The following is a 15,177-nucleotide window of genomic DNA, read 5'->3' as shown; positions in this document are numbered from 1 at the left end:
ATTTTCCTGTGGGATGTCTTAAAGGATTTTCCTAGTGGAATTCCTCCAGGATTTTCCTGAAGAATGCCCTAAAGGGTTTTCCTAAAGGAATTCCTACAGGATTTTCCAATAAGATGTCCTAAAGGGTTTTCCTAAAGGAATTCCTCCAGGATTTTCCAATAAGATGTCCTAAAGGGTTTTCCTAAAGGAATTCCTCCAGGATTTTCCAATAAGATGTCCTAAAGGGTTTTCCTAAAGGAATTCCTACAGGATTTTCCAATAAGATGTCCTAAAGGGTTTTCCGAAAGGAATTCCTACAGGATTTTCCAATAAGATGTCCTAAAGGGTTTTCCTAAAGGAATTCCTACAGGATTTTCCAATAAGATGTCCTAAAGGGTTTTCCTAAAGGAATTCCTCCAGGATTTTCCAATAAGATGTCCTAAAGGGTTTTCCTAAAGGAATTCCTCCAGGATTTTCCAATAAGATGTCCTAAAGGGTTTTCCTAAAGGAATTCCTACAGGATTTTCCAATAAGATGTCCTAAAGGGTTTTCCGAAAGGAATTCCTACAGGATTTTCCAATAAGATGTCCTAAAGGGTTTTCCGAAAGGAATTCCTACAGGATTTTCCAATAAGATGTCCTAAAGGGTTTTCCTAAAGGAATTCCTACAGGATTTTCCAATAAGATGTCCTAAAGGATTTCCCAATAACAATTCCGACTTGATTTTCCGACAAGAATTCCTACAGGATTTTCTTATATTAATGGATGTAGCATTATCCAATAGGAATTGTTATGGAATTCTCCTGAGATGTTTTACAAGATTTGCAAAGGAATTCTCTAAGATCCAGATTGAAAGACTTGATCATGGAAGTAATGATATGCTTGTACTTAAATGTATATGTTTATATAGTTACTGTATATATTTATAGTTACTGTATATGTTTATAGTTACTGTATATGTTTATAAAGCTACTGTATATGTTTATAGTTACTGTATATGTCTATAAAGTTACTGTATATGTTTATAGTTACTATATATGTTTATAGTTACTGTATATGTTTATAGTTACTGTATATGTTTATAAAGCTACTGTATATGTTTATAGTTACTGTATATGTCTATAAAGTTACTGTATATGTTTATAGTTACTGTATATGTTTATAGTTACTGTATATGTTTATAGTTACTGTATATGTTTATAGTTACTGTATATGTTTATAATTAATGTATTTGTATATATAGTTCCTGCATATGTTTATATAGTTTCTGTATATGTTTATAGAGTTAATGTATATGTTTATAGTTACTGTATATGTTTATAGTTACTGTATATGTTTATAGTTACTGTATATGTTTATAGTTACTGTATATGTTTATAGTTACTGTATATGTTTATAGTTACTGTATATGTTTATAGTTACTGTATATGCTTATAGTTACTGTATATGTTTATAGTTACTGTATATGTTTATAAAGCTACTGTATATGTTTATAGTTACTGTATATGTCTATAGTTACTGTATATGTTTATATAGTTACTGTATATGTTTATAGTTACTGTATATGTTTATATAGTTACTGTATATGTTTATAGTTACTGTATATGTTTATAGTTACTGTATATGTTTAGAAAGCTACTGTATATGTTTATAGTTACTGTATATGTCTATAAATTGACGCGACCAAAGACGGAATTCGTCCGAGTTGCTTTATTGAAACAAAACAGCTCAGGTATTCTGACAAGCCCGTTTATCGGGCAGCAATATATATACACATTTATGTCGGGAAGTTTGCCCGGCAAAAGCTATACCGGGCATGCCCGGGTGTCAAGGGCGAGCCTTGGAAAGGCGAGTCTGGACCTGCCCGGGCGTGTTTGGCTGCGGCCTGGCAAGTCGAGGCTGGGCGTGACCGGGCGCTCTGGACGAGCACTGGAAAGGCGAGAGCGGGCATGCCCGGACGCTCTGGGCGAGCCCTGGAAAGGCGAGAGCGGGCATGCCCGGGAAAGACGAGACCGGGCGTGCCCAGGAGGTTCGGGCGTGCCCGGGAACAGCGAGTCCGGTCATGCCCGGGAGAGGCGCGTCTGGCCGTGTTCTGGCCGGTGCAAGGCGATTGTGTGCATCCAGCGGTAACCGCTACACACGCCCCTCCAGAATCGACCTGCACCGGCAGGGTCAATTTAAGGGGGGTCCGGATGACCCGGCCGAAGCGACCCCTGGAGGGTCGTGGGGAGGGGTCCGACGTGGTGGTGGGTGGTCGAGCGGGGGGAACTGTGGATGGGGGGCGGCCTCGCCGCGGAGGAAGGGCCAACCGTGGTGGTCGGTCGACGTCCATGTGCGCCGGTTTGAGGCGGTCCACAGAAATCCGGTCCGGCCGGCCGCCGAAGTCAACGACGAAAGACTTGTCGCCCCGTCGCAGGACCCGGAAGGGCCCGTCGTACGGTGGCCGGAGTGGCCCCCGGTGCGCGTCATGACGCACAAAGACGTACTCCGCTGTGCGAAGCGCCGGGGGGACGTAGGACTGGGGGCCACCGTGACGGGACGTCGGCACGGGGGCAAATCGTCGGGCGGCCTCCTGGAGGTCCGAGCGCTGGCGAGCGGCGGACCAGGGACTGGTAGCGTCGGGCACGAATTCGCCCGGGACGCGGAGCGGCTGGCCGTAGACGAGCTCGGCGGCGGACGCCTGGAGGTCTTCCTTGGGGGCCGTGCGAAGGCCCAAAAGGACCCACGGCAGCCGGTCGGCCCAACCGTCGTCCTGAAGGCCGGCCATGAGTGCGGCCTTCATGGAGCGGTGAAACCGATCGCACAACCCGTTGGCTTGGGGGTGGAAGGCCGTGGTGCGGTGCAGCGTGACCCCCAACGAACGGGCGACCGCGCCCCAAAGCTCAGACGTGAACTGTGGGCCGCGGTCGGACGAGATGTCCGCTGGTGCGCCGAAGCGCGCGACCCAGGTGGCGATGAACGCCTGCGCCACGTCGGCGGTGGTGGTGGAGGCGAGGGGCACGGCCTCCGGCCACCTGGTGGTCCTGTCCACCATGGTGAGCAGGTGGGTGAACCCCCGCGAGGGGGCAGGGGACCCACCAGGTCCACGTGGACGTGGTCGAAACGCCGTTCAGGCATGGCGAAAGGTGCCAGCGGGGCCTGGGTGTGGCGGTGGACCTTGACCCGCTGACAGGCCGTGCAGGCGTTGGCCCAGTCGCGGATGTTTCGTCGAAGGCCGTGCCAGACGAAACGCGCCGACACCAGCTTCTGAGAAGCTTTCCAGCCCGGGTGAGAAAGGCCATGGATGGAGGCGAAGATGCGGCGCTGCCAGGAAACGGGCACGATGGGGCGAGGCTGGCCCTGGGAGACGTCGCAGAGCAGGACGGTGCCCGCGAAGGGAATGTCGGCCAGGCGGAGGCCCATGTCCACCGCACGGAGTGCCTGCACCGAGGCGTCAGTGGTCTGGTCGGCCGCCATGAGCGCGAAGTCCACGCCGAGGTGGACCGCGTTCGCGCTGGCCCGAGAAAGACAGTCGGCCACGGCGTTGTCTTTGCCGGCGACGTGCCGGATGTCCGTGGTGAACTCCGACACGGCGGAGAGGTGGCGCTGCTGGCGGGCCGACCACGGCTCCGTGACCTTAGCCATTGCGTAGACCAACGGCTTGTGGTTGACGAAAGCCGTGAACGGGCGGCCCTCCAGGAGGTGTCGGAAATGGCGAACGGCCAGGAATAGCCCGAGCAGCTCGCGGTCGAACGTGCTGTAGTTTAACTCGTTCGGCCAGAGTTGCCGGCTGAAAAAAGCGAGTGGCTGCCAAACCCCGTCCACCCATTGCTCATGGACGGCGCCCACCGCGTAGTTGGAGGCGTCCGTAGTGAGGGCGATGGGCGCGTTGAGCACCGGGTGAGCCAGCAGCGTTGCGTCGGCGAGGGCCCGTTTGGCGCTGGCGAAGGCCGCGTCCATGGCCGCAGACCAAACAATGTCATGCTTGGCCGGCTTGCCCCGGAGGGCCTCGTAAAGGGGCCGCATGAGCTGAGCAGCGCGGGGCACGAATCGGTGATAAAAATTCACCATGCCGAGGAACTCTTGGTGGGCCTTGATGGAACGGGGACGCGGGAACGTGGTGATGGCCTCGACCTTGGTCGGCAGTGGCACGGCCCCGGTCTTGGTGATGCGGTGGCCCAAAAGGTCAACGGTCGTCGCGCCGAAGTGGCATTTGACCGGGTTGACAATTAAGCCGTGCTCGCTGAGGCGACCGAACAGTGTTCGGAGGTGGAGGAGGTGCTCGGCACGGGACGTGCTGGCGACGAGGATATCGTCCAGATAGACGAAAAGAAACGGCAGGTCGCGCAGCACGCCGTCCATCAAGCGCTGGAACGCCTGGGCCGCGTTATTGAGGCCAAACGGCATCCGCAAAAATTCGAACAGGCCGAACGGCGTGATGACGGCCGTCTTCGGGACGTCGGCCGCCCGGACAGGTACCTGGTGGTAGCCCCGTATCAGGTCAATTTTCGAAAAGATGACCCGTCCCGCCAAACGGGCGGAAAAGTCCTGAATATGCGGGATCGGGTACCTGTCGGGGGTGGTAGCGTCGTTGAGACGGCGGTAGTCGCCACACTGGCGCCATCCACCCCGCGGCTTTGGCACGATGTGCAGTGGCGAGGCCCACGCGCTATCGGAGCACCGCACGATGCCGAGGTGCTCCAACGCGTCGAACTCGGCCTTCGCCACGGCGAGCTTGGCCGGGTCGAGGCGGCGGGCCCTGGCGTAGACTGGTGGGCCCGTAGTGGGTATGTGGTGCTCGATCCCGTGCCGCACCGCGACGGCCGAAAACGTCGGCCGCGTGAGGGCCGGGACTTCCGCGAGCAGGCGAGTGAATTCGTTCGCTGCCGGGAGGGCGCACGCCAGTTCGGTCGGCGCGGAGCTGCTCATCGTGCAGCCAGGGAGCTGAAGGTCTCGGCGTTGACAAGGCGACGACGTTTGACGTCGACCAGCAGCCCGTGCGCGCAGAGGAAGTCGGCGCCCAGCAAAGCCATGGGGACGCAGGCGGTCACAAAAGTCCATTGAAAACGCTGGCTGCCGAAGCAGAGGGTGACGACGCGTGGGCCGAAAGTGCATATGGCCGAGCCATTAGCAGCGACCAAAGAGGGGCCGCAAATGGCGTCCCGCCTGTCCTGCTCGGAGGCGGGTATGACGCTCAGTTGGGCGCCGGTGTCACACAGGAAACGCCTCCCAGACGCTTTGTCCCGAATAAACAGCAAGTTGCCCGAGTGGCCGGCGCTCATGGCTGGGAATGAACGCCGGCCCGGCCGTTTCCCGACCTGCCGAAAGTGCACGGGGGCCGGCACGTCCGAGCCTTGTGTCCGAACCTGGCGTGGTAATAACACCACGCCCGGTCAGGTGGAGGCCCCGGCCGTCGTGTCGGAAGCGGGCGGTGCGGCGTGGCGGCCGCCAGTTGCACCGGCAGTTCGGCCTCCAACCGCGCAGGGCACTCGGGCGTCGTGGGCGTCGCCTCGGACGGCGGCGGGCTCCAGGTAACCGCGCCGATGTGCTGGCCCGCCGAGGAGATCTTATCGGCTTCCCTGGCGAGGGCGCGGGAATCCGTGATCAACGTGCTAGCCAGGGCGAGGCGTACCGGGTGAGGCAGCTGGCGAAGGAACAGCTCGCGGAACAGAAAATCCGGAGAGTGCTCACCGAGCAAATAGAGCATATAGTCCATGCGCTCGGAAGGGCGCGTGTCACTGAGCTCGGGCAGAGCGAGCAGGCGCCGTGCGCGTGCTGCCGGTGAGAGGGCGAAAGCGTCGAGGAGGAGTGTCTTCAGCGCGTCGTATTTGTCAGCAGCTGGCGGGTGCTCGAGGAGGCTCAGGGCGCGGGCCGCGGTGGCGGAACCGAGCGCCGCCACATCATGGTGGAAGCGGGTGTCGTCCGCGGTGATGCCTCGCAGGGCGAACTGAGAGTCCGCCTGAGCGAACCAAACAGCCGCGTGAGCCTCCCAGAAGGTAGGCAGTTTAAGCGTCACTGCCGCCAGTTGCACCATGTCGCCATGTCGCCATGTTGCACCATGCTGCCATGTCGGTAGGTCACCAATGAAGGAACTGCGCTCCAACGCGAGTCGAAAGAATTGACGCGACCAAAGACGGAATTCGTCCGAGTTGCTTTATTGAAACAAAACAGCTCAGGTATTCTGACAAGCCCGTTTATCAGGCAGCAATATATATACACATTTATGTCGGGAAGTTTGCCCGGCAAAAGCTATACCGGGCATGCCCGGGTGTCAAGGGCGAGCCTTGGAAAGGCGAGTCTGGACCTGCCAGGGCGTGTTTGGCTGCGGCCTGGCAAGTCGAGGCTGGGCGTGCCCGGGCGCTCTGGACGAGCACTGGAAAGGCGAGAGCGGGCATGCCTGGACGCTCTGGGCGAGCCCTGGAAAGGCGATAGCGGGCATGCCCGGACGCTCTGGGCGAGCCCTGGAAAGGCGATAGCGGGCATGCCCGGACGCTCTGGGCGAGCCCTGGAAAGGCGATAGTGGGCATTCCCGGGAAAGACGAGACCGGGCGTGCCCGGGAGGTTCGGGCGTGCCCGGGAACAGTGAGTCCGGGCATGCCCGGGAGAGGCGCGTCTGGCCGTGTTCTGGCTGGTGCAAGGCGATTGTGTGCATCCAGCGGAAACCGCTACAATTGTTTATATATTTACTGTATATGTTTATAGTTACTGTATATGTTTATATAGTTACTGTATATGTTTATACATTTACTGTATATGTTTATATATTTACTGTATATGTTTATATATTTACTGTATATGTTTATAGCTATAGTTACTGTATATGTTCATATAGTTACTGTATATGTTTATATAGTTGCTGTACATGTTTATATAGTTACTGTATATGTTTATAATTAATGTATTTGTATATATAGTTCCTGCATATGTTTATATAGTTTCTGTATATGTTTATATAGTTAATGTATATGTTTATAGTTACTGTATATGTTTATAGTTACTGTATATGTTTATACAGTTAATGTTTGTGTTTATAGTTAATGTATATATTTATATAGTTAATGTATATGTTTATAGTTACTGTATATGTTTATATATTTAATGTATATATTTATATAGTTAGTGTATATATTTATATAGTTAATGTATATATTTATAAAGTTACTGTATATGTTTAAATAGTTAATGTATATATTTATATAGTTAATGTATATGTTTATAGTTACTGTATATGTTTATATAGTTAATGTATATATTTATATAGTTAATGTATATGTTTATATAGTTACTGTATATATTTCTATAGTTAATGTATATATTTATATAATTAATGTATATGTTTATATAGTTACTGTATATGTTTGTATAGTTAATGTATATATTTATATAGTTAATGTATATATTTATATAGTTACTGTATATGTTTATATAGTTAATGTATATATTTATATAGTTAATGTATATGTTTATAGTTACTGTATATGTTTATATAGTTAATGTATATATTTATATAGTTAATGTATGTTTATAGTTACTGTATATATTTATATAGTTAATGTATATATTTATATAGTTAATGTATATGTTTATAAAGTTACTGTATATGTTTATACATTTACTGTATATGTTTATATATTTACTGTATATGTTTATATATTTACTGTATATGTTTATAAAGTTACTGTATATGTTTATAGTTACTGTATATGTTTATAAAGTTACTGTATATGTTTATCGTTACTGTATATGTTTATAGTTACTGTATATGTTTATAAAGTTACTGTATATGTTTATCGTTACTGTATATGTTTATAGTTACTGTATATGTTTATAAAGTTACTGTATATGTTTATACATTTACTGTATATGTTTATATATTTACTGTATATGTTTATATATTTACTGTATATGTTTATAGCTATAGTTACTGTATATGTTCATATAGTTACTGTATATGTTTATATTGAAGGAGCGGCGCTCCAACGCGAGTCGAAAGAAGTGACGCGACCAAAGACGGAATTCGTCCGAGTTGCTTTATTGAAACAAAACAGCTCAGGTATTCTGACAAAAGCCCGTTTATCGGGCAGCAATATATATACACATTTATGTCGGGAAGTTTGCCCGGCACAAGCTATACCGGGCATGCCCGGGTGTCAAGGGCGAGCCTTGGAAAGGCGAGTCTGGACCTGCCCGGGCGTGTTTGCCTGCGGCCTGGCAAGTCGAGGCTGGGCGTGCCCGGGCGCTCTGGACGAGCACTGGAAAGGCGAGAGCGGGCATGCCCGGACGCTCTGGGCGAGCCCTGGAAAGGCGATAGCGGGCATGCCCGGACGCTCTGGGCGAGCCCTGGAAAGGCGATAGCGGGCATGCCCGGACACACTGGGTGAGCCCTGAAAAGGCGAGAGCGGGCATGCCCGGGAAAGACGAGACCAGGCGTGCCCGGGAGGTTCGGGTGTGCCCGGGAACAGTGAGTCCAGGCATGCCCGGGAGAGGCGCGTCTGGCCGTGTTCTGGCCAGTGCAAGGCGATTGTGTGCATCCAGCGGTAACCGCTACACACGCCCCTCCAGAATCGACCTGCACCGGCAGGGTCAATTTAAGGTGGGTCCGGATGACCCGGCCGAAGCGACCCCTGGAGGGTCGTGGGGAGGGGTCCGACGTGGTGGTGGGTGGTCGAGCGGGGGGAACTGTGGGCGGGGGGCGGCCTCGCCACGGAGGAAGGGCCAACCGTGGTGGTCGGTCGACGTCCATGTGTGCCGGTTTGAGGCGGTCCACAGAGATCCGGTCTGACCGGCCGCCAACGTCGTCGACAAAGGACTTGTCGCCCCGTCGCAGGACCCGCAAGGGCCCGTCGTACGGCGGCCGGAGTGGCCCCCGGTGCGCGTCATGACGCACAAAGCCGTACTCCGCTGTGCGAAGCGCCGGCGGGACATAGGACTGGGGGCCACCGTGGCGGGACGTTGGCACGGGGGCAAATCGACGGGCGGCCTCCTGGAGGTCCGAGCGCTGGTGTGCGGCGGATCAGGGACTGGTAGCGTCGGGCACGAACTCACCCGGGACGTGGAGCGGCTGGCCGTAGACGAGCTCAGCGGCGGACGCTCCTCCTTGGGGGCCGTGCGGAGGCCCAAAAGGACCCACGGCAACCGGTCGGTCCAACCGTCGTCCTGAAGGCCGGCCATGAGTGCGGCCTTCATGGAGCGGTGAAACCGCTCACACAACCCTTTGGCTTGGGGGTGGTAGGCCGTGGTGTGGTGCAGCGTGACCCCCAACGAGCGGGCGACCATGCCCCAAAGTTCGGACGTGAACTGTGGGCCGCGGTCGGACGAGATGTCCGCCGGTGCGCCGAAGCACGCGACCCAGTTGGCGATGAACGCCTGCGCCACGTCGGCGGTGGTGGTGGAGGTGAGGGGCACGGCCTCTGGCCACCTGGTGGTCCTGTCCACCATGGTGAGCAGGTGGGTGAACCCCCGCGATGGGGGCAGGGGACCCACCAGGTCCACGTGGACGTGGTCGAAACGCCGTGCAGGCACGGTGAAAGGTGCCAGCGGGGCCTGGGTGTGGCGATGGACCTTGGCACGCTGGCAGGCCGTGCAGGCGTTGGCCCAGTCGCGGGCGTTCCGTCGAAGGCCGTGCCAGACGAAACGCGCCGACACCAGCTTCTGAGAAGCTTTCCGGCCCGGGTGAGAAAGGCCGTGGATGGAGGCGAAGATGCGGCGCTGCCAGGAAACGGGCACGATGGGGCGAGGCTGGCCCTGGGAGATGTCGCAGAGCAGGACGGTGCCCGCGAAGGGGATGTCGGCCAGGCGGAGGCCCGTGTCCGCCGCCCGGAGGGCCTGCACCGAGGTGTCAGTGGTCTGGTCAGCCGCCATGAGCGCGAAGTCCACGCCGAGGTGGACCGCGTTCGCGCTGGCCCGAGAAAGACAGTCGGCCACAGCGTTGTCTTTGCCGGCGACATGCCGGATGTCCGTGGTGAATTCCGACACGGCGAAGAGGTGGCGCTGCTGGCGGGCCGACCACGGCTCCGTGACTTTGGCCATTGCATAGACCAACGGCTTGTGGTCGACGAAAGCCGTGAACGGGCGGCCCTCCAGGAGGTGTAGGAAATGGCGAACGGCCAGGAATAGACCGAGCAGCTCGCGGTCGAACGTGCTGTATTTTAACTCGTTCGGCCGGAGCTGCCGGCTGAAAAAAGCGAGTGGCTGCCAAACCCCGTCCACCCATTGTTCATGGACGGCGCCCACCGCGTAGTTGGAGGCGTCCGTAGTGAGGGCGATGGGCGCGTTGAGCACCGGGTGAGCCAGCAGCGTTGCGTCGGCGAGGGCCCGTTTTGCGCTCGCGAAGGCCGCGTCCATGGCCGCGGACCAAACGATGTCATGCTTGGCCGGCTTGCACCGGAGGGCCTCGTAAAGGGGCCACATGAGCTGAGCAGCGCGGGGCACGAATCGGTGATAAAAATTCACCATGCCGAGGAACTCTTGTAGGGCCTTGATGGAACGGGGACGCGGGAACGTGGTGATGGCCTCGACCTTGGTCGGCAGCGGCACGGCCCCGGTCTTGGTGATGCGGTGGCCCAAAAGGTCAACGGTCGTCGTGCCGAAGTGGCATTTGGCCGGGTTGACAATTAAGCCATGCTCGCTGAGGCGACCGAACAGTGTTCGGAGGTGGAGGAGGTGCTCGGCGCGGGACGTGCTGGCGACGAGGATGTCGTCCAGATAGACGAAAAGAAATGGCAGGTCGCGCAGCACGCCGTCCATTAAGCGCTGGAACGCCTGGGCCGCGTTCTTGAGGCCAAACGGCATCCTCAAAAATTCGAACAGGCCGAACGGCATGATGACGGCCGTCTTCGGGACGTCGGCCGCCCGGACAGGTACCTGGTGGTATCCCCGTATCAGGTCAATTTTGGAAAATATGACCCGTCCCGCCAAACGGGCGGAAAAGTCCTGGATGTGCGGGATCGGGTACCTGTCGGGGGTGGTAGCGTCGTTGAGGCGGCAGTAGTCGCCACACGGGCGCCATCCGCCCCCCGGCTTTGGCACGATGTGCAGTGGTGAGGCCCACGCGCTATTGGAGCGCCGCACAATGCCGAGGTGCTCCAACGCGTCGAACTCGGCCTTTGCCATGGCGAGCTTGGCCGGGTCGAGGCGGCGGGCCCTGGCGTAGACCGGTGGGCCCGTAGTGGGTATGTGGTGCTCGATCCCATGCCGCACTGCGACGGCCGAAAACGTCGGCCGTGTGAGGGCCGGGAATTCCGCGAGCAGGCGAGCGAACTCGTTCGCCGTCGGGAGGGCGCATGCCAGTTCGGTCGGCGCCAAGCTGCTCATCGTGCACGCCAGGGAGCTGAAGGTCTCGGCGTTGACAAGGCGACGACGTTTGACGTCGACCAGCAGCCCGTGCGCGCAGAGGAAGTCGGCGCCCAGCAAAGCCATGGGGACGCAGGCGGTCACAAAGGTCCACTGAAAGCGCTGGCTGCCGAAGCAGAGGGTGACGTTGCGCGGGCCGAAAGTGCGTATGGCCGAGCCATTAGCAGCGACCAAAGAGGGGCCGCAAACGGCGTCCCGCCTGTCCTGCTCGGAGGCGGGTATGACGCTCAGTTGGGCGCCGGTGTCACAAAGGAAATGCCGCCCGGACGCTTTGTCCCGAATAAAAAGCAAGTTGCCCGAGTGGCCGGCGCTCATGGCTGGGAATGAACGCCGGCCCGGCCGTTTCCCGACTTGCCGAAAGTGCACGGGGGTCGGCACGTCCGAACCTTGTGTCCGAACCTGGCGTGGTAATAACACCACGCCTGGTCAGGTGGAGGCCCCGGCCGTCGTGTCGGAAGCGGTCGGTGCGGCGTGGCGGCCGCCAGTTTCACCGGCAGTTAGGCCTCCAACCGCGCAGGGCGCTCGGGCGTCATGGGCGTCGCCTCGGACGGCGGCAGGCTCCAGGTAGCCGCGCCGATGTGTTGGCCCGCCGAGGAGATCTTATCGGCTTCCCTGGCGAGGGCGCGGGGATCGGTGATCGACGTGCCAGCCAGGGCGAGGCGTACCGGGTGAGGCAGCTGGCGAAGGAACAACTCGCGGAACAGAAAATCCGGAGAGTGCTCACCGAGCAACGAGAGCATATAGTCCATGCGCTCGGACGGGCGCGTGTCGCCGAGCTCGGGCAGGTCGAGCAGGCGCCGTGCGCGTGCCGCCGGTGAGAGGGCGAAAGCGTCGAGGAGGAGCGTCTTCAGTGCGTCATACTTGTCGGCAGCTGGCGGGTGCTCGAGGAGGCTCAGGGCACGGGCCGCAGTGGCGGAACCGAGCGCTGCCACGACGTGGTGGATGCGGGTGTCGTCTGCGGTGATGCCTCGCAGGGCGAACTGGGAGTCCGCCTGGGCAAACCAAACAGCTGCGTGAGCCTCCCAGAAGGTAGGCAGTTTAAGAGTCACTGCCGTGTCCATGTCGGTAGGTCACCAGTGAAGGAGCGGCGCTCCAACGCGAGTCGAAAGAAGTGACGCGACCAAAGACGGAATTTGTCCGAGTTGCTTTATTGAAACAAAACAGCTCAGGTATTCTGACAAAAGCCCGTTTATCGGGCAGCAATATATATACACATTTATGTCGGGAAGTTTGCCCGGCACAAGCTATACCGGGCATGCCCGGGTGTCAAGGGCGAGCCTTGGAAAGGCGAGTCTGGACCTGCCCGGGCGTGTTTGGCTGCGGCCTGGCAAGTCGAGGCTGGGCGTGACCGGGTGCTCTGCACGAGCAATGGAAAGGCGAGAGCGGGCATGCCCGGACGCTCTGGGCGAGCCCTGGAAAGGCGATAGCGGGCATGCCCGGACGCTCTGGGCGAGCCCTGGAAAGGCGAGAGCGGGCATGCCCGGGAAAGACGAGACCGGGCGTGCCCGGGAGGTTCGGGCGTGCCCGGGAACAGTGAGTCCGGGCATGCCCGGGAGAGGCGCGTCTGGCCGTGTTCTGGCCGGTGCAAGGCGATTGTGTGCATCCAGCGGTAACTGCTACAATATAGTTGCTGTACATGTTTATATAGTTACTGTATATTGTTGCGGAGATGAGGACTGTATGTTTTTGATTGTGTGCTGTATGATTATTATTATTGTTTATTCTGCGCCCCCCTACCTCCGGAGCTGTGTAAAGGTGAAAGGGCATCCCATAATTAGTCCACAAGCATACACGTCAGCCAAGTGATAGAATACCCCTGTTGATAGTTATCTCTTATTCTGTGTTTTAGGGTAAGGCTGTGTCTCCCATTAATTGAAGTACTCCATTGCACCAGTGAAAGAGAATAGATCCCCTTTCATTCCCATCCCCAAAATCCCCATTTCCTTCACATCCCCTTTCGTCATTGCCGAGCCTCGATTGCCCATATTACATCCCCTCTCGTCATTGCTGAGCCCTCGATTCCCAATCACCTCCCCTCCAATAACCGCCATTGACCACGAGGCAGGGTCGGAGAAGAAAGGCGTGTCTCCACCTCGTCATAGAGGGGAGGAGGGGCGTACCCGCCCGTCGTCATCGAGGGCGGAGCCCGAGGGTCGCGCGACCAACCAGGGCCGAGGTGAGCACCCCAATGGGCGTGTCCAAAACGCCGGCGGCTTAATCGCTGGAGGCGCTATAAAAGGCGCACGCAGGAAGTGAAGAGTGAGTCGGTTGCCAGTAGAGGGTCCGTGAAGAGTTGGTCACAAAGAGTTGGTCTGAGTTGGTTGAGAGTCGGTCGTCAAGTGGAGAGTGGTGAAGAGTCAGTCAGTAGAGGTGGTGGTCAAGTGGTTGCGTTGGTTGCGGTGAGGAGTCGGTGGAAAAGAGTGAGGGACCAAGAAAGAGTTGAGGGTGTGGACCAACGAGTCAGACAAGTCCTGGAAACGCAGCGGAGGCCGCAGCAGCAAGAACACCCAACAGCCAAAGGGGGCCTGAACGGCGGTTTGGAGCAGGGCCGAAAAGGAACGGCGGCTGCTAAACGCGCCGGTTGAGCTGCAGGACCCCCTTGGACCTTTCCTCTCCCTCCAGCCATCCACCTCCTGCCTTTCCACCCTTCTTGTGTATGTGAGTTTGTTTTGTTTGTTCTGTCCCTGGGTATTTAATTAAGTCTGTAGGTAAGCTAGTATTTTCCCTGTGTCACCTGCGTCTTATGTGCTTGTAAATAAACGTGACTGCTTTCTTTTTGCTTGTGTGTAAATAGTCAATAAATTTAGTAGTATTTCCAACCTTTTTGTCTTCGTTTTCCTCTTTGCATTGCGTCGTTTTCGTCTTTTCCCTCATTGACTAGCTGCGGTGCGATCCGGCCAACGTTTGGGTGGAATCGGGTGAGTCGGGGATCCTGTTAGGTCGCGGTTAAATACACCACCGCTCGGTCATCATAACATCTAAACCGCGATCTGTAACAATATGTTTATATATTTACTGTATATGTTTATATATTTACTGTATATGTTTATAGCTATAGTTACTGTATATGTTCATATAGTTACTGTATATGTTTATATAGTTACTGTACATGTTTATATAGTTACTGTATATGTTTATAATTAATGTATTTGTATATATAGTTCCTGCATATGTTTATATAGTTTCTGTATATGTTTATAGAGTTAATGTATATGTTTATAGTTACTGTATATGTTTATAGTTACTGTATATGTTTATAGTTACTGTATATGTTTATACAGTTAATGTTTGTGTTTATAGTTAATGTATATATTTATATAGTTAATGTATATGTTTATAGTTACTGTATATGTTTATATTGTGGCGGACACGAAAGCTCACGGGCATGAGGGCATCATTCCACGCACCAAGTGGGCGGCGGCCACGCCCGAGGGGTAGGCGTGGCCGCGGGATATACACCGGGCGCGCAGCCCGGAGCGCAGGAGTGCTACAGTTGAGCTCTTATAATAAAGACTCTTAAACTTACCGCGTTGTCCGCTTCCTTCTTGTTGTACAAGTAAGTGGGCGTAGCACCGCGCTTCATTGGTGACTCCGACGTTCTGGTCAGCCGTCGCTGACCACCCGAACCCTCCACAGCAATGGCAACCAACGCGGTCCAAATGAAACTCCCCGAGTTCTGGGAGACGCAAGCCGAAGTCTGGTTCCTGCAGGCAGAAGCCCAGTCCCGACTTCGAGGCATCACGGTGGACGAGACCAGGTACTGCCACATGGTCGCCTCCCTCGGGCCCGGCACGGCCGCCCACGTCGTGTCGGTCCTGAGGAACCCACCAGCCAACGGCAGGTACGAGGCGATCAAGCGTCTCCTCCT

Source organism: Myxine glutinosa, chromosome 7, assembly GCF_964187855.1.
Source record: "Myxine glutinosa chromosome 7, kmMyxGlut1.1, whole genome shotgun sequence".
NCBI lineage: Eukaryota > Metazoa > Chordata > Myxini > Myxiniformes > Myxinidae > Myxine > Myxine glutinosa.
The sequence above is the reverse complement of the archived record's forward strand: the minus strand, read 5'-3'. Positions refer to the sequence as shown.